Source organism: Vanacampus margaritifer, chromosome 2 (genome assembly GCF_051991255.1).
Source record: "Vanacampus margaritifer isolate UIUO_Vmar chromosome 2, RoL_Vmar_1.0, whole genome shotgun sequence".
Classification (NCBI taxonomy): domain Eukaryota; kingdom Metazoa; phylum Chordata; class Actinopteri; order Syngnathiformes; family Syngnathidae; genus Vanacampus; species Vanacampus margaritifer.
The window spans coordinates 5235072-5259966 of record NC_135433.1 but is presented as its reverse complement, the minus strand read 5'-3'; the positions used below and the strand labels follow the sequence as shown (position 1 = coordinate 5259966).

The following is a 24895-nucleotide window of genomic DNA, read 5'->3' as shown; positions in this document are numbered from 1 at the left end:
TTTGCCTATAACTCAAAGATATCACAGTATCAAGGGAAGGTTCGTAGCTTTCTTGTGCAGTTAAAAGGAAAGTACTGAAGGGGAAAGGAGCAAAAAAAAAATCTTGACGCATACATGTTGCCTACTTCGTTAGAGGACGGGGTTCTTCGCAAATCAGAGACTGCTAGAAATCAGAAGAGTCAACCACTTGGCTTAATTAGACTTCAGTAACGGGCTTTTATAGTCGTAAAGGAGAATTGTATAGTTTCTTTATGCCTTATTTTTAGTCCAATTTGGTACATTAATCAGTTTAATCAAACAATTATGTTTAGTTTTTTACAGGAACATTAAAAACAAGCTAAGATATTTAAAAAAAAAAAAATGAAACTGGTTTGACTAACCCATCCATCATCTACCGCTTATCCGGGGGTCGGTTGCGGGAGCAGCAGCTTAAGCCGGGAAGCCCAGACTTCCCTCTCCCCAGCCACTTCAGCCAGCTCCTCCGACGGGGGGATCCCAAGGCGTTCCCAGGCCAGCCGAGAGACGTAGTCTCTCCAGCGTGTCCTGGGTCGTCCCCGGGGCCTCCTGCCGGTGGGACAGGCCCGGAACACCTCCCCGGGGAGGCGTCCAGGAGGCATCCGAACCAGATGCCCGAGCCACCTCAGCCTCTTGACTAACCACATTATAACTTAATTTATTAGATATGCAAGAGAATTGACACTCACTTGCCGCCTTAAACATTCCGCTTATAATCGCAAGCTACCATATGCCTTCATTCAGCAAAAAATGCCCCCCGCGGCCTCACTACCAATCAGGCAGTGAAATACTTCTGGCCGTCCACCTGTGACGATTCCACATCCACAAGCTTGGCTAAATCCTTCGGAAATAGTGGCCCAAAGCCAACGCCGACAGCTACATGCAAAACATTGCTCGTCAGAACTCAGCCCAGGTTTGTCGTTTCCAAAGTCTCATAAAATGCAATTCAATTAAAAAAAGAAAGCAGTCTTAACTAAATATGCAAGACCATAGAGGTGTTTATGATAAAGAGTCTTTTTGAGGCAAACATTAAAGTATAAACCCTATTGTTGTAAACATTCACAACAACAAACAACGCATTACTTGTATGCCACAAGACAAAAAAACAACAGTTCTTTTTTTGTCAGAGAGTTAGGGGTGAGCAGTTACGCACAGAGGAGGAGGGGGAGGGAGCAAGACAGAAGAGACACCGGACGCCTTTTTGGTCTGTTGCTTGATGTGCATTATCCTACAATAAAAAAATGAATATATAAAAACAATAATGCCAGCGGGTACTAGTTAGCTCCAAAGAGTACATGAGTAGCCCACAGGTTTGTTCTAAAATTAACTCCAGTGATGAGACAGTGACTCACTAAGAAGAATTAAAACAGAATAAGTATGTAAACATGTATTTATTTATTTATTTAAACTTAACATGGTACACATTTCTTGTGTACTAACTATCCGATGTTTTGTTTAAAAAATAAAATAGATTGTGTTCGTTAAGGGAAAAAAATGCTATTTTTATTTACCCATATATTTCTAAATGGTCATTTCAGAGCTGTAGTTTTAAAACCGTGATATTTTTGTTATAATACTTTCAGAATCTAATATCAGCCCATGCCGTGTTATTGTATCGGAACACCTCAGTCAACCCACAGTCCTTGAATGCAAAGCAGTCTGAGGGCATCCGTCCTTCAATTCTTCACGTTGGCTGCTCAGATTACTCACTCGTAGGCCTCCATAGAGTGAGACAAGTCAGTGGTACAAAAATTGGTAAAACTACTGAGATATGAAGGCTATTTATCAAAACAATCTCAAAGCAGAAGTATTTGTCATGGAGCATCTGCTTGGTTTCTAATTTTAAAAGGAAGAATGGAAATGATGTATGCGCATCATGTTCAGTGAGTGTAAAAAAAACTTTTAAAGATTCATTTCATCGTCGTCATACTTTAAAGGGAGTCGTTTTATCATTTTCTTGATCTGACGCTTGAGAGAGTATTTCAAAAGTTTAAAAAAAAAAAAAAAGGTAAGCGGATCGTGCCTAATCTGCTCATCAAAAAGAGGATTTAACTTCATACAAAGAACTGCTCATCTGAATTCACTCTTGCAAAATCCTGCCGAGCTTCCGGAAGACTCTCGCTTTCCCTGCCCTTTATCCATGTTCCTCTTTTCAATGGTTAATCTCTTTTTTTCCCAAAGCAAAAGGAACGGGCAGATTAGAGCCGGGGAACATACCTCATGCAAATTTGGAGCTCTGACAATAAATGTCGACTCTGATTATTTATTATAATATCATGCACGTGGGCAGTCTATGTAGTCACGGCACGGCTTCCATGTACGTAGGTGTCGGATGTGTGCGGATGTTACGCTTTATAACGCAGTATAATTTACCGTGACCAGTCCATCAGAGGTTCCTCTAATCCTATTTAAATTACCAATCTGTAACCCACGCTCTCGCTTTCTCTCACACTCAGAACTACGACGGCGTATTAGGGCCACGTATAAATACATGCTTTTTTTTTTTTTTTAGAGGGTGGGGACAATATTCCAAGAAAAAACCCCGCAGAAATTAGCAAATTTGCGACTTTATAAAGCGGCAGATTTGCTAGAAAAAAAAAAAACTCAGAAACTTACTAGAAATACACCTAGCATACAACTCGGATGTTTGTGCCATTACTTTTTGGTTGGGTTTTCAAATAAGTAGATTAATGTCTTTTACCGTATCGCACTTTAAAGCGTTGGGTACTGTCAGAAACAGAAGATGCCTCACTTTGCGAAGATCCACACCCTGAGGATCAAGCATTTAAGTTAATTTGGTAAAATGTACTATATTTGCTCATACATTTATGTTTCCAGGGATTAATATTTACACATTCATACATTTTTTTTTTATACAAGCAGCTAAGTTCTCGTGTCACTTGCATTTACCTAAAGTATGCTAGCTTCTGATTGGTTAGTGTTAGTCAGCTGTTCGGGGATCAGGAAGTGTTGTCGCTCTAGCTGCCGTGTATGACGAATAAAGTTAAAATTAAGAATGAATCCGTCTCCGTCCTGCCTTTTCATTTTATAAACTGTGTCCCATTAACCACCAACGAATCCTCAAATCAGACTATAGCTACGTATTGTACTACTGTATTTGTCATAGGTTAGCAAAAAAAAAAATTCACGCAAATTTGTGACTTTAGAAAGTGGCAAATTTGCATGTTTTTTTTTCTCGGAATATTACGCCCTGCGAATATTTGATATATATATATACATACATACATACATACATACATATATATATATACACACACACACATATACACATATATATATATACACATATACACATATATATATATATAATATATATATACACATATACACACACACACACACACACATATATATATATATACACATATACACACACACACACACACAACACAAGCGCACCACTGCATTTTGTTTTTTCCACAAACAAGAATGCTCAAAACCCTGGAGAACCCACGGGGTCAAATTTGGCCCCTATAAATTCTGCTACTCAAATAACAAAGACCTTTATTTTTTTTTTCCAGCAGTGATTTTGTCCCTGTGTTCTTGTTTCCATTGGCCAAAGTGTGTTTGTACATTCAAAATCCAGTTCTAAAATGCAACAAATAAAACAAAAAAATTATATGGTTCAAAGTAGCTGTGTATTTGATTGATTATTTTCTTAAATTCTAAATAGTTTACTGACAGTTTTTGTTATCCTGATTTTTCGAAATGATACCCCTAAATCCCAAAGGGTCAAATTTCGCCCTAATCCTAAATTAGGGAATAAAGGGGTAAAATTGAAAAAACATATATTTTTGGTGTTCAGCGAATTTATAGCAGTCATTTAATGTATAATTCATAATTTTCCAAAGAAGAAAAGGGTTCTTGGGTTCTCCAGGGTTAAAACACTTTTTGATATTTGTTTGAGGCAGTATAAATAGAGCTATATTTTAATCCTTTTCACTCTCCGTTGTCATTTATGAGCTGTCTTCAGTGGACACGGCAAAATCAGAGCACTTGCACGCACACACACTCACAAGCTGCCGCCTCTTGCTGAGCTTTTGTGGGACTTAAAAGGCGAAGCAATTCTTTCACTTGATGGTCCAATCTGTCCGATCCATTCAAGGGCCCGCTGCCATCGGCATCGAGTCGCATTGCTACAGGCTACAGGCTTCCAAAACTTGGAACATGAGAAAAAGGTGACTCTCATTCTTGTTTTTGTCTTTGTCTCAATCACTTGCTTGAACAAGAACAAAGTTGAATTCTATTCTATAACCCACGAGAATAACCTTTTAAAATAGAATATATAAACCCAACAAAATATGTAATCATTTAAAGAAATGTCCTTCAGCAAAGGACACTTGGTTTTCAACCACATTTATTAGTTACACAGCTCATTGTCATCATACCCTTGCACACGATACAATCATACAAAAAAAATAAAAAAATTCTCTAAACAAAACATTTTCTACAGCGCGTGTCAAGCCATCCAAGGTTTTTAATAAACATTTCATTGTGTCATGAAATCTGGCCTGATTCAGAAACCACTTCATTTGCTGCTGATTTTAGCGCAATGACGAGGTTAACGCTCCGTATGAGGCCTTGTTGAAGCTGCGTGCTTTATCGGTCTCATTAATAGGGTTTGAATTTTGTTTTTAAATGGACAAATTTATGACAACGTTATTTTATTGGCAAATGGCTTTTTGCTTTACGTTGGTTAGGTTATTTGTCATTGGCTATACTGTATACAGGACAGTGTATGCCAATGTCATTATGTTATTACAATCAATGTATTTTGGAATGTTTACTTGGGTTTGGGAAACCCTAAAACTGCTTAAAGTAACTAATTATACAAAGACTGAGGGGGAAAAATGCAGGCAAAGTCCCGTCTCATTTCTGGATAGCCATTAAAGCCTTGAAGAATCAAATAATAAAATAATTCACTGTTAATCATTTAGTGTAGGGATGTTTGATTGCACTTTTTTCAGACCGGTACTAGTAAGAGTAGTCACTCTTTGAGTACTCACCGTTATAGCTAATAATTTTTTAATAAATTGACAAATAATAACACATATTGGGAAGAAAAGCTTTTCTTTCTGATGGAGAGTATTTGTGTGAAACTGCCATGGTATATATAGCGCCAACTTGTGCTGACGAGGACTAAATGTCAGAATTTGTATCGTTTGCCTGAAGTATCAGCGACTGGTGTCGGAAGACTCGACGAGTACCCGATACCTCACTGTTGATTAACAGCGTATCAAACCAAACAACAGCGAAGGAAATGGACAGCCCTACTTCACTATAACCGGTTTGGGGCGCTGCTGATTCAAACTAATTTGCTTTCTAAAAAATTAAAATAAATAAAAAAGTTGAATCCATGCAAACCTGTGCAATGTCAGATTCTCCCATCCTTCTAAAAATATTTAAAAAACAAACAAACCAAATACCCATCCATTTTCTGTGCCGTCTCCAAACCTCAACTTCCTCGTTCTTATATCTTCTTTGGTGAATATTTCTGACAAAGCTAAATGACACTAATTTACACAGCAAGTACACAGCAAATGTGTCATTGTTACACCAAAACAAGCAGCGGTAGATCGGTAGACGGCAGCTGTAAGATAACAATCCCTCTAACACAGAAACGGCAACGAAGTGATCTAAAAGCCGTTACCTTGGGAAGAAGAATGGCTTTTGTGATAGCATACTTGTGTGGGCTGTAAACCTCATTAATGGCCCTTACCCTCGACGTGTTTTGTAATTTATTTCACCTCAAATTCTTGTCTTTTTTTTTTTAATTAAAAGTGTGCAAGGGTAAAAAAAAGAAAAAGAAAAAAAGTCTAAGACCAGTCATGCGAGCAGCACCTTTAGAGTATGCCAAGACTGTCCCTGTTGTCATGGAAATGTGATACAGGTGCCCCAATGTCTCCCTTGACATTTGTGATATCCTCATAGAGGAAGAGGAATTTGAGTTACAGGTGCTGAAAATTCCCTCCTGTTCACCAAAAGATCCAAATCTGGTCTTCAGATTTTAGCAGTCCAAACTTGACTTTCAGGGTCATTAATCCACGCCTGCCCGTCTAAGAATAGCCGATCCAAAGTGCACTGTGGGCCGGCTTGGGGAGTTCCCCTTCTGAACTCAGCCATAATGTCATGCCTGAAACCTTGAGCAGTTTCAGGCAAGTTACAATGTGGGAGGATAAAACTAGGTGATGGAACCTCCTGATGTACACACAAAATGAGAAAATATTTACCAGTGAGTTTATCATCAGCGATCAAGATTCTCGTTCACATCAACAACCGAAACTCGAATAAAGTCAAATCGCTTACTTCTTATTCTTCTTGGATGTTGTTTTGTCGCCTTTTAAATCAAGCAATGTTCCCCTCCGTCATAAATTAATTAATTTGAGTTAGCGCTGATTAGTCCACAGCCCTAATACTTTATTACTTTATATGTACGCCTCAGGCAACAGAAGCCCAGTAAGGAGAAGGAGCCAGATGGACTGTCATGGAAAGACAAGCCCCCGCATGGCATGTACCACTGACAAATTGAGGAAGTGGCTCACATGGAGAAAACGTACCAGTGGCTGGAAAAGTCTGGACTCAAAGACGGCACAGGATAAACATCAGACGACAGCAGCCGTTATAGATGTAGCAATCGCAAATGATAGCAACATCCCGGAAAAGGGAACATGAAAAGTTGGAGAAATAACAAGGACTAAAGGAAGAGCTGGAGAAACTGTGGTGGGTAAAGGCAACAGTGACTACATTTACATGCAGGCAATATTTCTTTTAAAACCCGAACGTTGGAAATATTTGGATTTTATAATTCCATGTAAACATGCGCAATAACCCGAATAAGCGTATAATAAGACCCCTTATAAAAAACAAATTCTTGTGCATATTAACGCATTCAGAATACCTCGATTGAACGGCGCGATGTTTTCTACTTTTCCTCTTCGTCTTCTTTTCTTCTTATCCGCTTATTTTAATTCGCAAGAAATCTTGTAGTAACGACTTGTATGCGCAGCTCCCGTCCCACTCGCTAAAGAAGCCTCGCTTGAATACATAGGATTTCTCCGCGGGATTATTTTGTGTGTCTACGGGCGAAAACGCCACAGTTTGTGCCTATTATACAAGTATATACGTCAGGTGCTTCTAGCGTGTAACCAACCGGAAATACTCAAGCCGGTTTAAACAAACATGACTGGGGGAAAATAACCATGGTTTGATATGTCCTCATGTAACCTCTTATATAAGGATATGTTGTTGTCCTGAACTATTGTACGAATCCAGGTGCCCAACAATTTGAAAATAAAGGGCGGAATCAGCCTGGGAGTGAATGCCTTGTTTATACTTCAGTTTTCCCTGCTTTGCAAAACATGTTTTCGAAAGTGTCTGAGAAAGGGCTTGGCTAGCCCGGTTTCCCACGCTAACGAATAAAAGACGGAACGGCACACGGTCCGGTCGGAGTCAGCTGTGGGATACGTACGATCGCCCAGCCGTTTTGCAGCTCGTTCTACCCGGACCGTCGGCTCTCCGGTCTAGTGTCAAGGTAAGCGCTGATGATGTTCATATTTTGCTGCTTAGCGTTGAAGTGTGTTGATTGCTGTTTGCGGGGAATTAAAGGTACGATTATTCTAGCACAGTATATCAGTCTATGTGTATTCATTGTTACCGCCGATCACTCACGATCCTGCATACAAATATAAAAGTGAAGTAGTGTTTTCCAAAAAACAATGACGCTCGCAGCAAAAAAAAAAACTTATTTTGCGTCATAAATATGATGTATTTTATTGAACATAAGTTAAAAGCAGAAAGGTCGTTAATTATGTAATTACGTTGTCCGCGCATCACGGTCCGAACGGGATATTCCAATAGAGCACAAATGACATGTAAACGAGAGTAACTCTGTCCGCCACGCGTGTTAACGTGTTACCTCGATTGTTTCAGAATCTGACCTTTAACCCGAATAGTGACTGCATGTACGCGTAGTCATTGGTGCCGGTAGTGATCTCTAAACTGGGTGGATGAAACCAGGAACAACTTCTTTTTTTTTTTTTTAACCCTGGAGAACCCACGGGGTCAAATTCGGCCCCATTTAATTCTGCTACTCAGATAACTTTATTTTTTTTTCCAGCAGTGATTTTGTCCCTGTGTTCTTGTTTCCATTGGCCAAAGTGTGTTTGTACATTCAAAATCCAGTTCTAAAATGCAACAAATAAAACAAAAAAATGATATTGTTCAATGTAGCTGTGTATTTGATTGATTATTTTCTTAAATTCTAAATAGTTTACTGACAGTTTTTGTTATTCTGATTTTTCGAAATGATACCCCTAAATCCCAAAGGGTCAAATTTCGCCCTAATCCTAAATTAGGGAATAAAGGGTTAAAATTGAAAGAACATATATTTTGGTGTTCAGTGAATTTATAGCAGTCATTTAATGTATAATTCATAATTTTCCAAAGAAGAAAAGGGTTCTTGGGTTCGCCAGGGTTAATCTTATTTTTTCCACATCTATCATTGGTCAGTCCACTCAAGTGGGAGTTTTTTTTTTTAATTATTGACCAATCTAAAGTGTTGAAAATGGCTTCCTGTCTTTGACGATACAAACCCAAACACGCCGTTTTTGAGGTCTCCTAAAAAGTGATGATTTTAGAGATCTATAGGCCTCCGCCCGACGCCAGCGATATATGTCAAAGATGAGAAACTCTAACAACAGCTTCAATCGCATGCTCATCATAAATCTTCCGTAGTCTGTTTGTTTTGTCGGGTGCAAGTGTGTGCGTGATTGATTGTCTTCTGATACTGCGGCTCCCGAAACAACACATCTTGTGCAGCGGCCGCGAGGCTCTTCATTCTAGCTTGGTGTAAATCAGTTGATTTGGCTTCCTGCCACGGACGCGTCCAACGAGGACCCAACAAACAGCATCTCCCGTCACTCACTCACACCACACTTCATAGATCTTCCAGGCGTCCCCGACCGAACCCACCCATCGGCCAGCCTTTTCAAAACAGACTCACCCCCGACTGCTGCTAAGTATCTGTTCCTATGGATCGTCATCTCTAATCATTTGGCCTCTCAAAAAGGCTTGTCAGAATTTCCACCGGCTCAAAAGCCCAGATGGCTCGAGTCAGCGGGATTGAGCGGACAGAAAGACCCCCATGTATGAAGACTGGAAGAGACTCGCATGACATGGTATAACATGGGGTTCAAAATCGCATTGTGGGACAAGAACAAAAGTGAGACTTCTGCATTGATGTCGTGCAGCTCAAACGAATACAGCAAACGTTGGAGGAAATTAGAGGGAACGAAAGATATGGGGAACCCGTATTTTTTCCACATACGTATCACTCGGTTTGGAGACGGGACAAAAGTCCTGGCTCCATTTCTGTCCCTGACTGTAGAGCTTGCAGGCATACCTGCCTGCGATATACCGTGTATGTTCTAAAGGGACCGTGACAGTGAGGCAGCATTGAAATTGCATGCAAAGCTTCTCCGTTCCTGCCTGTGCTGGAAGTGGCTAACGTGTTGTCGCACCGGCGCCAGTCTGGTCACTTCAATTGACATCCTCGTGTACTTGTTCCTTTTCTCTTCCTCTGATTACAGGCTTCCCTCTTATCGTCTGCAACATTCACACTCACAATTTTCATTCCTTTGCAGAACTGAACCACAGGCTTGCTGAGGTCAACATCAGACCGTACAATCTGATCAAACACGACAGACCGTGAGGGTGCTTTGAATCGAGGCTCAACGTTAGCCGCCAATGCGTAGCGTCACTGCTATCGAGGGCTGTGATTTGCCTCGTACCTGCCGATTCGATCCGTATCACGATTCGATTCCGATTAATCTCAATAAGAATCGATTATTGCGATTTTTTTAAAACTCAAATTTAGAAAATACTAATCAGTAAACTTGTACATGTACACTGTAAGATGTGTATGAAATTGTATTTATTTATCTGAAACTTCATGCTTATAACTGTAAGCCAACGTATTTAACAAACAGGTTGCAACAGGTTTTATGTTTGAACACGTTGAAATAAAATATTAGGGCTTGATGTTTCATTAATATAAACATTTTTCCATGCTTAAAGTGTGAACCCTAAACCTAAGTTGAATATTTCCATACAAAATGTATGTTTAATTATCAATCTGGCCGCATATTGAATCAATACGGAAATTATTCGCTGTAATATCACGATATAATCGCTAAATCTATTTTTTTTTTAACACCCCTATTGAATATTAACCCTCCTGTTATGTTGTGGGTTGAATTGACACATTGGGAAAATCTAGGGGGACGAAAACACTCAAAAAACTTAGGTTCCACTTTGTCTGCTGACTTCGTTTTTTTTAACAATTAAAAACATTACATTGCATGATCATTTTTGATAATTGAACATTAGAAAAGGTCACATCGTTGAGAAACAACCACAACAATAGTAGGCCTGGGTTTAAAAAATGTATAAAATAAAATCGATAATCGAGTCGATGTTCCTTTTCATAGCCCAATATCGATTCATAAAACCATGAACTGATACTTTTTAATATCGCTACTAAATGCAAAAGTGCCCTTCTGTTATTCAGAGTAGCCTATCCCAAGAAGAGCCCAGTGTTTTTGCCACTTTATTTACATAGTGCTGTGGTTGTAATCGATTTTATTGTTTTGATCAGGTTATGTTCAATAAAACATACATGATTAATGTAACTGCATTAAATTCAATTTTAAATGGAAATATTCCTGCTAACGCGCCAAGTAAGAGCAAGAGGGTTCTACTATTTGCAGCAATTGGTACTTCTGAGAATGTCTTCCATATAAAAGTAAAATTGCTACTGAATCGAAAATCAATACGAATTGTGAATCGAATCGAATCAAATCAAATGTGGAAATCAGAATCAATACCCAGCCCTAAACAGGAGGGTGGAATCGAAGGATGTGAACGAAAAGAGTGAAACTCGCTGTTAAACTGCCCGAAACTACGGCTGTTCATTACTATTTTTTTTTTCAAACTGTTGGTAGTATGAGTATTCACTCTTTTTTTTTTTTCTGGTCGGTGCTGGATTTCACTTTCCTTTCTTTGGTCCTTCATCGGGTCTCCTGACGGCCTCACGGCTCTGGCTGGGTTCGGTTTAGGTGAACGGTATGGGATTTTTGAATAGGTTTTAGGTGAACTAATGAATACACACACACTCACATTCAAAAAAAAAAAAAAAAAAAAAAAAAAAAAAAGAGAGAGCAATGATGATGACATGTCAAATCGGTAAAATTACCGAATGAATACTGAGCTCTCCAGAAAAAAAAGAAAAAAAAAAGGAGTATTCACTCTTTACACCTCTAATACTTATGTTGATGTATAACATTTGAGTTAACAAAATATCCCCAAAAAAATTGTGGACAAAAAAACTTTCAGACACAAATGCGGATTTGTTGAGGTGTTAAACTGCCACAGATGGAAATAGAACATAAAAAGGAAGGGGGGGGGGGGGGGCGAGAGAGAGAAAAAAACTTAACTTGTAAAAAGTGTAAAAGCAGCTAGAATAATAACCAGGTGATGTATTCGTGTGAATCGCTTGCTACTCGAGAATTCCGGGGACGACATGATGTCGAACATCTGTGACCGTCGTCAATCAGAAAGATGTGCTTGAATCAGCATGACAAATCTCACTTACAGCCAGCAATAAATTCAAATTCCTTTGTGCTCAGATGGAAAAGACCACCCAAAAGATATAGAAGACGGCCAAACAGATAGTAACGTAACCAAATACTTTCACATCCCAAAGGGACTTTTTTTTCCCCCTTTTTTACATATTTACTTATGTGACTGGGCTTATGGGGAAAATGTGCTTTAAGATCAGTGGAATATTAGAGAAAGCGGATGGCGGCTCGAAATAAATGAGGGAGGGAGAAAAAAATGAAGCAAGGCAGACAGGGGAACTCATTAACTTCTCTTTAATAAAGCCTAAGCCACTTGGGGACCCTTTCTTTCATCTAGCTAGTCATACACAAACACACACACACATTCTGTATATTACAAAGTACTTTGTATATTATTACACTAAAGTGAGCAGCTCTGTGATGAAAATTTTTATTACACTTTGTTACTTATTGCAATTTATCCAATGCTGCCAATCACACACACACCCATTAAGTCGGAATTAATTACTTTTAACTCATTCACTGCCATTGACGGCTATAGATGTCAAGAATTCATTTGAACAATTTCTATTAGTTTAACTTTTTTTTCCCCCCACTTTTGTTAAGAGTATGAAAACCTAGAATTTTTAGTGAGATTTGTGATTAATCATGAGTTAACTATTGAAGTCGTGCGATTAATTACAATAAAACATTTTAATCGCCTGACGTGATTTAAAGATTATTAAAAATTCGGGGCATCAGGCGGTTAAAATTTGTATTCGTAATTAATCGCATGACTTCAATAGTTAACTCACAATTAATCACAAATTTTATATATGTTCCAAATGTATAATAAAAAAATATAGGTTTTCATACTCTTGTTAACAAAAATAGAAAAAATGTTAAACCAATAGAAATAGTTCAAATGAATTTTTGACGTCTATATCCGTCAATGGCAGTGAATGAGTTAATGTATGTACATGTTGAATGAAATTTTTTTTTTTTGTGCTTTGCCAGTTAAAACCATACAAACAATATGTTACACAATTGAATACATTTGTCAATAAAACAGTGGGCGAGTGTCAGATTTCTTTTCTTTATGTGTGAGGTCTTCAGAGGGAAAACAGGGAATATATATTTTTATGAAAAATAATGACAGTGGTGCGGGGCCTAGTTCTCAATTCCCTCTGGTTTATGGAATAAATTTGAGCAGGACTTGGATGCTCAAGTATTCTAGAGAGAGAAATTCAGGATCGGCACATTCAAGCTTCGACCGTGAGTGACCAGCCGGCTCTGACGAAATGGTAAACAAAATGCTAATTGAGATACTCATGTACACAGTTTCTCTACACTTAATTCACCTTTGAAATAATATAAAACACATGAAAGTACATCGAAGATTGACAAATTGACAGCAATTTTAATGATGCTTGGTCGAAATCCTTCCATGAAGTTTTTTTCACATAAAGCTTTTTTGTTTCTTTTACATAGTCAATGGCTGGAGTTATTTTGAGACCCAAGTTGGCGAGTTATCCAAGGCATGTTGGTTATTTGTCGGATAAAAACGCTAGGGCCCGACCGATTAATCGGCCGTTGATTATAATTGCCCTTCAAACATCTGCCAAAACAATCGGCCAACTGGCCGATTATTTTCCCCTTAAAACATTATAATCGAAGAACAACGAAATTTCCGACGCTGAGAAAGTACCCTGAATGCACCATTTTGCTTGCATAGCATTAGCAACTAGCAGTTATTCTGGTGGTTATTGTGTTGTCCCCCAAAGCGTCCTTTAAACTGTTTGATGAAATCCCAGTTGGAGTTAACTGTAAAACTAAACACACGAGAATAAGAATAACATCCACTGTATATTTAAATACAAAACATGCTTCGTTTTTAAAACGTCGCTAGCCTAGCACTAATTCTAAAAGCGAAGAGGATCCAATTCAAATGCTAACCGGAAGTTAGCATCAACTTCAGACTAATCATGATTTCAATCTCAATCAAATAATCGGGATTGCTATTTTTCCAGCCCAGTTATGTACTCGAACCATATACAGTACAGCAGCTGTAAACAAGTAAGAATGGTTTTACACACACACACACACAATAAGCTTGTATAGGTCATGAAATTTGTTGATAAGGTCATACTGCGGACTTGTCATTCAAAGAAGAGTAAATCGTAATAGTGAAAGTTAGTGTAGAAGTGACACCCATTGAAAAGGTATAGGGGGATAATTTTATGCATTATAAATATTTTTTAAAGTAATCGGCCGATTAATCGGTAAACGGTATTTTTTTTCTGCCAAAATTAGCGAATGATGCACATTGTCTACTCATCACTTATTTTCATATACTGACTACAATTTTTACTTGTGCACTTTTGGAAAATGAAAACAGAGACCTTAAAGCTACTGAACGTAGAATATTCCATTTTGAATCGCTACTGCCACCCGCTGACGAAAAATTTAACTGCACGTACCGTTCTTCACATGCACACCACGCACATGATGTCACATCCGCAGACAGGGCGTGGGAAATTCTAACCCGATGCTATGCTAGAGAGGGTCACATACAGTATGTGAGCATTAAAGCTTTCCCACATGGGCAAAAGCACTGGGCTAATCTGAGAAGTACACAAACAGGGATTTTTAATTGAATTTTTTTTGCACCCGAACACAAGTCTTTAATATTATTTCTCTCCAAAAAGGTGTGACTTCATTTCCCCACGATAATACACAACATCCATCAAGCAGATTTCCATTTCATCATTACCATGTGCACAATCCCTCATTCACTTACGATACAATTTGGGTTAGTAGAACTGAAATACATTAACATTTGAGACGCATTAGCATACCTAAAGGGACCTGCTGTAACATTGATTACAAGTCACCGTGTGCATTTAGATGCTGCTCGCCCTCATTGTCACACACACACACACACACACACGCACGCACACGCGCACGGCTTTCACCGGTGAAGCGGTCCAACCCCCTGCAGTGAAGCAGGTGCCGCGCTACGCTCTTCCCTCCCACGATGCACGCTGACAGACACGCGTGCGCGCAGACACAAACACGAGTGCGTGCGCGCAAGTGCATGTCTTCAAAGACAGAGCTGTGAAGCAAAAGGTGACAGGTCTCTGGTTGCCAGCCATCTTCAGCAAATGTACCGCTAATTGCCGTTCCCCCACTGACAGAGAGCAGCATGGAGTCCGCACCACAGCCCATATGGAATCCAATATGGCGTCCTGGACCGTATGAGGGGATTATGGCAAAGAATGATTTAGGGGGGGGGCAGATTAGGGGTTCTTCACCTTCAGCAGTTTCCCCTTGATATGCTCAAGCTACGGCTCAACTTGTAAACGTTAGGTGAGCCGTGATTGGTTGCCACCTGAGCCCACATCACAAGTGATGTCATTTTCAGTCCACAGCAAGTGGCAAAATGACGTTTTTAAAATGATGAAAATGAAAAAAAATTGTGAGAGAGCTCAGTATTGTTCATTCGGTAATTTTACTGATTCGACATGTCATCATCATTGCTCTCTTTTTTTCTTCTTTTGTTTTGTATGTGCGTGCGTGTGAGTGTGTACTCATTAATTCACCTAAAACCTATTAAAAATCCCATACCGTTCACCTAAACCGAATACTTCAGAATCCAGCTAGTCGTGAGGTTGTCAGGAGACCCGAGGAAGGATCAAAGAAAAGAAAGGAAAGTGAAAATCCAGCACAGACCAGACATCACCTACTACCCACCGGGTTACCAACCAGAATCTTTCACCAACCCCAGAAACATCTAAATTCCAACAAATTAGGGAGACCTCAAGAGACCAAAGGAAAGACTAAAGAAAGGAAGGAAGGATAGATGAAGCAGAGTGAGATCCGCAGACATCAGCCTCCACCGATTCAACGACCAAGGAGGAAGCAGATTGTGTTTGAGTTTCGATAGATGCTGGTGTGGTGGATCTGGCATGCATGAAAACCTCCACCAAAGAGGGGAGCCGGCAATTATCGACCAATTTGACGTCAAACAGATAAACCAGATAATCAAGAAATCGGTCGATAATTATCGGCAATTATCGACCAATTTGACGTCATAGAGATGCAGTAGATGATAAAGAAATCCGTTGATAATAATAGACGTGCCATGTTGGTCCATCTATTGTGGTTCAAGTTGTGCCCAACTCCTCAACTCTTCCCCTCGGTTATTTTAGTGTTGCACATTTATGACGTCATAATGCGCACAACGGACAATGCTAACATGCTTTTTTGCATTTTTAAAACATGACTGCTTTGTTTTGAAGCAGAGATATCAATAAAATTCAACTTCTTGGTGCGCTACACAATTTTTCAATGTATTTGTACATGTTAGACTTATAGTAGGACTCGACAGTATATTTGTATTCAAGTTCATTTTGCAAACAATTATCAGCTCACTTATCGGTTATCGCACTTTCTAAATTATTGGTTTATCGGTAAAGTTGAAAATAGTACTATCGTGCATCCCTAAGAAATACTGCTGAAAATTGCATGTGCAGTTTACAATATTCTTTGTACACAATGTTATGTTAGCAAAGGCTAATAAAACAACTACAACTGAAATTGAGAACAAAAACATGTTTGTTAAAATAAAAATGAGTTTTTTTAGAAAAACTATAATTACAGCAAACGTCCTTTGTTTTCATCTTTGTCAATTAATTTCATACGGAATCTTTCAGGGTTTCGGAAAAATTTAACCTAATAACTATGAAACCTGCTCTAAACGGAATTTTAAAAACAAACATCAAAACAACATAAAAATTAACTATAATGAAAATGGGTGTCAGGCAAAAACATTCAAAACTCAAAGTCCTTTTCCTACCAGTTGCGTCTTGCAATCCACCAAGAGTTGTAGTGATAATAACTTGTTCGCAGGTGAGAGGTGCGAGGGCTAGCTGAGCTACTTGCAAACATTTCAATGCCATGTGCTTGAATGTGGTCCTTCTTATAAGCACTTCCTGTTTCCAGGTCCCACTAGTTGTGTGGATGTGTGCTCGCCCTCTACAGGTTGGGAGGGCATGCTGCATGTGCTTGTTGGAGTTTGACGCAACAAAGCCTTCATATTTGATTTCAGTGCTGTTCAAACATGAAACAGACTGAAACCTGGTTGTTAAATACGGTGAATAAAAATATAAATACATTTTTATTCAAATTTTACAAGTTTACATGTACAAGTTTACTGATTAGTATTTTTTTTTAATTTGAGTAAAAAATATAATAATCGTAATAATCAATTTATAGATTTATATCGGGATTAATCGGCATCGAATTGAATTGTGATTTATTAATCGTGATATGGATCGAATCGCGAGGTACTATGCAATTCACACACCTACCTCAAAAAGTTGAATAATTTCTGTGATTCCATTTAAAAAAAAAAGTTTGACAACTTCCATAGATTGTAGATTCAGGGCCCACAATTTAAGTGATATCAAGTATTTATTTGTCTATTTTGACATTATTTGGGCTTCCAGCTCATAAAACCAATGAAAACAGGATGTCAATATTGAAGATTGACAACCATCTATCTTTTTTTAAAACATTGGGAAGTATGCAAGGTGATTTATTCACATTATTCTATTTCTTTGACATCCCGTTTTTTTTGTTTGTTTTAATATTATTTGGAAGCCCAATGTAATGTAAATAATAATAATAAATAAATAATAATAATAAATAATCTATGAAAGTTAGATTTTTTGAATGGAATTATGGAAATTATTCAATTTATGGAGGATATTCAGATTTTTTTTTTTGATGAGCACCTGTACTGTAGCTGGACTACGGTAAAGCCGCAGAGGAAACACAGATTTGAATTGTGTGCCTGTCTGTCTCATCTGAGAAATTTGATCTGTGATCTCCTTGCTTGATTGGCAGACGAGGCTCCACTTCACACATTTTAGTACATCATGGAACGTGATACATATGTGGAAAAGCGGGTCAGAGTGGCAGACCACAGAAAGATGCACAAATATAGCAAAAACATTGAATGCTAACAGGCAATAAATCCCTCCTACGACTTCCAAAATGTTCCACTATGGAGTCGAGAGCTATTTCCTGTCCCTCTCATCGGGAGCATTATACTGAATTTTCATGGAATGGGGGGGGCTTTCAACAGTATTTCCAGGTATGTTTATGGAAGAACCGAGAGGATATTCATATCGAGTTTCAGTTTTTCTTCCGCTGAGAAAAAAGCCAGTTAGGGTATGACAGCGCACACACACACACCGGCAATTCCTCCACTGACCCAAACAAGCATGTCAAGCACATTCCTGCTCCGAGCAATTTCCTCAATCTTCTCAGAACAGACCGGGATTCCATTTCACGGACCTCGCTGTTATCTCTTGCGCAGGTATCAGCAAACAAAGTTATAAAGAAGCATAACCCCGATCCAAACGCTGGAACAGAAACTCATTTGCAATAGCTAAATATTTTTCAGATTTCTTTTGACAAAGATCTATTCAATTAGCGACCCTGCCTGAGAAAAAAAAATCCTCAAGCTGTAGCAATCACTTTTAATTGGACTCGCAGTGATCCATTCCAAGATTATTAGCAATTATGTGTCAATTAGTAATGTGCTGATGTCACCACCATGTGAAAGGCAAAGCAATTAGACGCCGTTAGAGCACAAACGGTGGTCCATACTAATGACCAAATCTACCGTCCGGCACATAATACAGAGTGTGTTGGGATCAGTAAGTAACCATTAGCGGGTTTGCACTGATGGGTGGTGGGGAAGTACGGTCAACACAGGCAACGTCAGATTTTTTTCAGAATACGCCAGGGTTGTTCCATGCCAAATCACCCAGTGGGTTGGACCAAGCAGATTTAGATTCCAACTCATTTGCTCCCAAAAACGTATAAACACGTTTTATTTTTATTATGACCATGCTTCCAAAGACGTATTTATATGTTTTTTTTTGGGGGGGGGGGGTTGTTTATGCTAGAGCATACAGAAGGCTTTGATGTAGCCTCCGAACTGAAGAGAAAGCTTGAAGCAATGGTAGTTATTACAAAAGCGGCCAGCAGGTGGCAGCAGAGTAAAAGAGATCAAGCAGGGCCATGTTGCAAAAAGCTCTTTCCCCCCACTGTTTTCTAATGCTAATTGCTGCAAAACAAAAACAGATAGAAATATATTTTTTTTTCTGATGAAAGAAGACAATCTTTCTTTTGGTAGGTTCCATGTTTTTATAGCAATAGAACACAATATTCTGTGGGCCTTGCAAAATCAGTCAAAATCCAGTAAAACAGAGCGAAGGGGGTTGCTTCAGTGGAAATGGCTGCGATTGAATGAGTAAATGAAACTTGGTGTACTTGTTGATAGTGATGGCGAAACACCAAATCTCAAATTTTAGGTCGATCGGAGAAGAGGTTTGGGTGCTACAGCCCGCAGAATTTTGACATCTTTGGCAAGAAGGGGTGTGAATTCTTATAGCTCAGGAACTACTTGTTCAAAATTCACAAAACAGGTCTTGTTAAAAAAGGGAAATCGAGAAGTACCGGCACTCCAAATGTGCAGTCACTTAGAAGATTGGTGCATTTATAGTAACTCTTTTGACCTTGAAATTGACCTTGTGGATAAAAATTTTTTTGTGAAATGTAATCTCTCTTGTTCCACGTCTCCCTCAGCCAACACAGGTGTTTCAAACGATCAGTTAATCAGCCAGCTCTACATGAAGCCTGATAATGATCCTCACCTGTGTTGGCAGAGGGAGACGTGGGAAAACAGGCTGGGTAGGGGTACTCGAGGACCAGGGTTGAGAACCACTGCTTTAAAACATATCAGATCAGAGATGTAAGCATTTTGTGCTTAGTAGCTATAAGCAGTCAAAGTATCCACATCCTCAGATATCCATTGAATATTCATAGAGAATTGAATATTCATTGAAAGTTGAATAATCATTGCATTGATTGACTGAGTCTTCCTGATATATGTATACGGGTTCAAAGGAAGGTGACTACGCCTCCTTTTGCTAAAAAAATAGAGATTTAGTGTTGTCGCAATCAACAAGTACACCAAGTTTCATTGGTCAAAATCTACTACATTAACATTTTTAATTTTAGTGTCATTTGGTCACTCAAAGCATAATTATGAAGAACGAAAGAAAGCTTCCTCTCTTGTGACTCTTTTCTAGATAGATTTGTGAAAGAAACCACCTGCCGTGTCAGGTTCTAAAGCCATAAATTGCCAAAAATGTCATGGCTGATCTGGATATAAATAATAAATTCATGACAATGGTATACTGATGCCATCTGTTTCTGTTTGTGCTACTAGCGTCATTTGTGTGTAATGGCTATTGTCATTGTTGTCATCTCCCAACATTACTGCGCAGCTGCTGGCAGAAATAATAAGTGTAAGGGGAAAAAGCAGAAGGGGAAAACGATTGGATGTTAACAGCAACAGCCGCAAAAGTAGACCAAAAAAAAATCCAGTCATATTATATTTACATATAAAATGTTTTAGAATTGATGCCATGGGAGTGTCCTATGTTATCATTTGCTAAATTTGCTGGTCCCCAAAACCCAAAAGAGCCAGCGCATAAATGATGAAAAATTATGTTGGTATTCATAAAATCCAAACGATCCATCAGACACGCATCCGCCTTTCGAGCAAACAGAAGACGCTCATGGCATCTGTCATTCCCGCCCGCTGCTGTGATCCATGACACCATCACGGCGCTCGTACGTCCTGCGGCAAGTCGCTATCAATCTTCAAGCCCAGGAAACAAACAGACAGAGATTGAGGGCAGGATTCTTTCTTGTTTGCACAATGACCAGACTTCATGCATGTTTTCTTTTGCGGGATAAGTCAATAATTTAAAGGGGAAGTCAACCTTAAACATTTCTTGACAGTAATATGTAATATATAAAACATGACATTCTGATTAATATTACATTTGTGGAATATGAATTAATCAGCAAAATACAGCAGTTATTATCCATCTCAGTGGACGGCTATTTTGCCACTTGCTGTCACCTGAAGATGACATCACAGTTGCTCAGGGCTCAGGCAACGACCAATCACAGCTCACCTGTTTTCTGAAGCTGCGCTGTGATTGGTTGTTACCTGAGACCTAAGCAACTATGCAATGTATTTTTCCCACTCGACAGCAAGTGGCAAAATGGCCGCCCTCTGATATTGATCAAAACTGCAGGATTTTGCTGCTTAACCCATATTCCACTAACACAAAATTAACCAGAATACCATATTTAGACAAGTGGGGCTAGTCACGATTTTTTGGGGGAGGGGGGTTCACTTCCCCTTGCAAAGTGCAGTCAGCTCACTCGATTACTGTAAATCAACCACAAAAATTGGTCGACACTAAATTTTCTGCCTGGAATCTGTAAGTAATAATGTTAAAATTAAAGTTGTGCCACTTTGAATGATTATAAATGTAATTAATTGAATAGTTGATTGAAAAGATTTGTTAGTGAGAGCGTGCAGTAACTGAAGCGACGACTCCACAACGTTTTCCTGAAAGGTGTCGTCCTCTTCGGGCACAATTGATGTCAGGCGTCTGAAAAGCCTTTCAACGCACTTTGAGTGACGTATCCTGGAATCTGCGCACACAATCACACAGATATCCTCGACAGATGACCTTGCCAGGAGTCGTATTTATCCTATGGGGAGGGTGAGAGGCGTCTCACCTCTACTTTGGCAAATTCACTTATGAAGCAGCTTTTTAAATATGAAAATGGGTGGAAGGAATTGTTTACTTCAGCTGTGAAGGATTTTTTTTGTCACATACTTATCCAGTACTCCACCTTTAAAGTATTCAATATTGCGTGATAAAGCTAGCCAACTTTCCTTTCTTTTCTTTGGTCCTTCCTCGGGTCTCCTGATGGCCTCACGACTCTGGCTGGAAGTGTTCGGTTTAGGTGAACGGTATGGGATTTTTTAAATAGGTTTTAGGTGAACTAATGAATACACACACACTCGCACGCACGCACGCACGCACAAAAAAAAAAAAAGCAATGATGATGACATGTCAAATCGGTAAAATTACCGAATGAACAATATTGAGCTCTCCAGAAAAAAAATAAAAAATAAAACTAGCCAACTAAAAAAGTAGGGATAGAGCGATTATCGGCTGATATTCAGCATTTTGATGAATAGCGACATTGACATTTAAAAAAAATCTGACAGCAATAATAGTTCAAATTTAAAACTGTATTCAAACTTGAGGGACTATTTCTTTACATTTTTAGTTATTCCTAAGAGTTGCTGCTGACCCTGGGAACTAACTGCACATTAACATTTCATATATTTTGAAATTTTGGAAAACATTATTTACTATAGGGAACTATTAAATATTTTAAAATTTCAAATTTAACTTTTTAAAACATGCTGATGACCCAGGGGCCTCCCTGAATTTTTTGTTAGAATTTTAAAAATAAAAGGTATATTGTCAAATATTATATATAAAATAAAAAGCATGTTCAATAAACATATGCTTAGAGACATTTATTTACGCCATATGTCTATCACTATAGGAAAGCTTGGAAAAAAAGCTGAACTCAAACTCTAATTCTAAACCGATGTCATTTTGTTGTAATAAAGTGCTCTCCTTGCTCGCAAAGAAAAAAATATCTGTCGATTGTGTGGAATTGACTGAGGATTCATCTTACCTTAATATAATTTAGGAAAAATTGAGTGCACTACATACATGCAACCAGCAGAGGCACTGTTGAGTCAAACTTAACTATTTCCCTGTCTGAAGGAGGACAACAAAGGTATGCGATTGATTCAGCTGCATTCACGCTATGGCAACATTATTCATTCATTGATTAAAAAAGATTTACCCATCTAATACACTGTACGCAGACAAATAAATAAGCGAAACATTAAACCACGTTAACTGCAAGTAATTAGTAGTTATCAAGTAAAGTCATTAATTTACTCCCTGAGAGGGTATACACACACACAACCTTTTTTCAAAATCATCAACAATAGATCAGTTACTGCATGTACAGTAATTTCTGGACTATAAGGCGCACCTGACTACCAGCTGTGCTAGCTAAATTTGGAGAATACTCGAGTTTGTTATAAATATAAGCCGCACCCGACTATAAGCCGCAGGTGTTTTAATGCTACCGCACCGGGTTCCCGCTACTTTCTTTTCCATAACGCGGGCACAAATTGTGTCGCTCTCGTTCCGTCTCTCCTACTGTATTTGGGCTCACTAGGTTTGTTTTGCTCTGCCCGATGCTCTTGCGCTTCCTTCATAGTGTGCGCCATTGTGATCTGATTGATAAGCCGCACCTTTGTATTAGCCGCAGGGTCGAATGCAAGTGGAAAAAAGTAGCGGCTTATAGTCCAGAAATTACTGTGTGCTAAAATGCTACAGAGTGCTTTAAAAAATAATACTAATAATTTAAAAAATAAGAATTAAAAAAAAGAGTGCTATAACGACATCTCGTGATTTTACGTCTCCCAAACTCCCACGCAGGGTCCGACTGCACGCAGACGTTCCTGTCAAAATGATGACTTGGTATCTAATGGAGTGTGAAGCTCACATCAAAAGCACAGTGCTTTAAAAAGAGGAGGCAGGAGATGGAGACTAAAGAGGAATAAGGCACGGAGGTTGAGGCCACACATTTTATAGAATTTGATACTGCTCAACGTACCCCGTAACACCTTGCATTTGACGTGATAGATAATGGCAGATGTGCTGGTAATTACTGTGTTTAGTAGATTACAAGGAAAAGTCAAAGCATTTATTATGGTCTGGCAGATTTGTTCACTTGAAAGCAAATTACACTCTCAAGACTCTTCATTAGTTACACCGACGTAATCTAATGAGATCCAATGCACAAGTTGCATTAGAATGTTTGTCTTTTTCTTTTCTTTGGTCCTTCCTCGGGTCTCCTTTTTTTGCATGATCTCTACAATATCTTCAGAAATGAATGGAAATGTACCAAATTTATATCATCAGGACTTTTTCATTGGATGTCCAAAATATTTCAACAAAAGAATTTGTTTTTCAATTTACATAATGTAATGGCACCCTTCTTTGAAATTGTTCAAGCTTTTGAATGTTGGCAGGTTTCTTTTCGCAATGGCACATTTCAGCTCATATCAAAGATTTTCAATCGGTTTTAGTCACATCTGGCCATTTTTTCCCCCCTTTTTTAACCATTCCTGTGTGCTTTGGGTCTTGGCCTTTCTGGAGGACCCCATGACCTTTAACTCAAACCAAGTTGTCTTAACACTTGGTAGGACATGTCCCACTAGAATGTCTTGATAAATCTCTGATTTCATGATTCCTGTGATATGATTAAGGCCTCCAGTGCCAGATGTAGCAAAGCAGCCCCAGAGAAGTATGGATCTTCCGCCATGCTTAACTGTAGGGAGGGTCTTCTTTTCCTTGGAAGCTTGCACGTCTGTAAACAAGCTGTTAGCGTGCATTGCCGAAAAGCTTGTCCAGGTACTCCTTGGCAAAGGTTAGCCATTCTTTTTTATGTCTGTCTCAGGAATGGTCTTTACCCATGAAGCCCTGTTTTTGGTTCAGTGTGAGGCTTATGGTACTTCTTGAAACCATGATCCCAGACTGTTCCAGGTTGGCTTTCAGCTCTTTGGACGTGGTGTTTTTCCCACCATTTGCACCAACCGTCAAAGACTTCTTTCATCAACCCCCTTTGGCCCCTCCCACCGGTGGTGAGCCCATGAGAAGGGGGACCCAAGTTGCCTTTTCGGGCTGTGCCCGGCTGGGCCCTATAAGTATAGGCCCAGCCACCAGACGCTTGCCTTTGAGCCCCACCTTCAGGCCTGGCTCCAGGGGAGGGGGGCCCCGGTGACCCGCGTCCAGGCAAGGGAAACCACGATCCAAAAATTTAAATTCATCATAGGGATCTTTTGAGCCATGATTTGTCTGGTCCCTCACGTAGGACCTGTTTGCCATGGGTGACGCTACCAGGGTATGAAACGAGGAGTTGAGAGGAACCAGTTGAGGTGGCTCGGGCATCTGGTTCGGATGCCTCCTGGACGCCTTCCTGGAGAGGTGTTCCGGGCATGTCCCACCGGCGGGAGGCCCCGGGGATGACCCAGGACACGCTGGAGAGACTATGTCTCTCGGCTGGCCTAGGAACGTCTTGGAATCCCATCGGAGGCGCTGGCTGAAGTGGCTGGGGAGAAGGAAGTCTGGGCTTCCCTGCTAAAGCTGCTGCCCCTGCGACCCAACCCCGAATAAGCGGTAGATGATGGATGGATA

At 39.4% G+C, this 24895-nt stretch overlaps 1 protein-coding gene across 3 annotated transcripts in view; it reads right to left on the bottom strand.

The window, feature by feature from the left end:
• ephb1 (EPH receptor B1) overlaps window positions 1-24895 on the bottom strand; it is a 275249-nt gene that overhangs the window by 232882 nt on the left and 17472 nt on the right. Inside the window, exon 1 of one of the 3 annotated variants that reach the window (XM_077555880.1) lies at window positions 16510-16600. The exons of the other annotated variants lie outside the window; for them this stretch is intronic. The gene's annotated coding sequence lies outside the window, so the exon portion shown is untranslated. Of the gene's footprint in view, window positions 1-16509; window positions 16601-24895 lie in introns of those variants that run through there. 3 annotated transcript variants of the gene reach the window in all.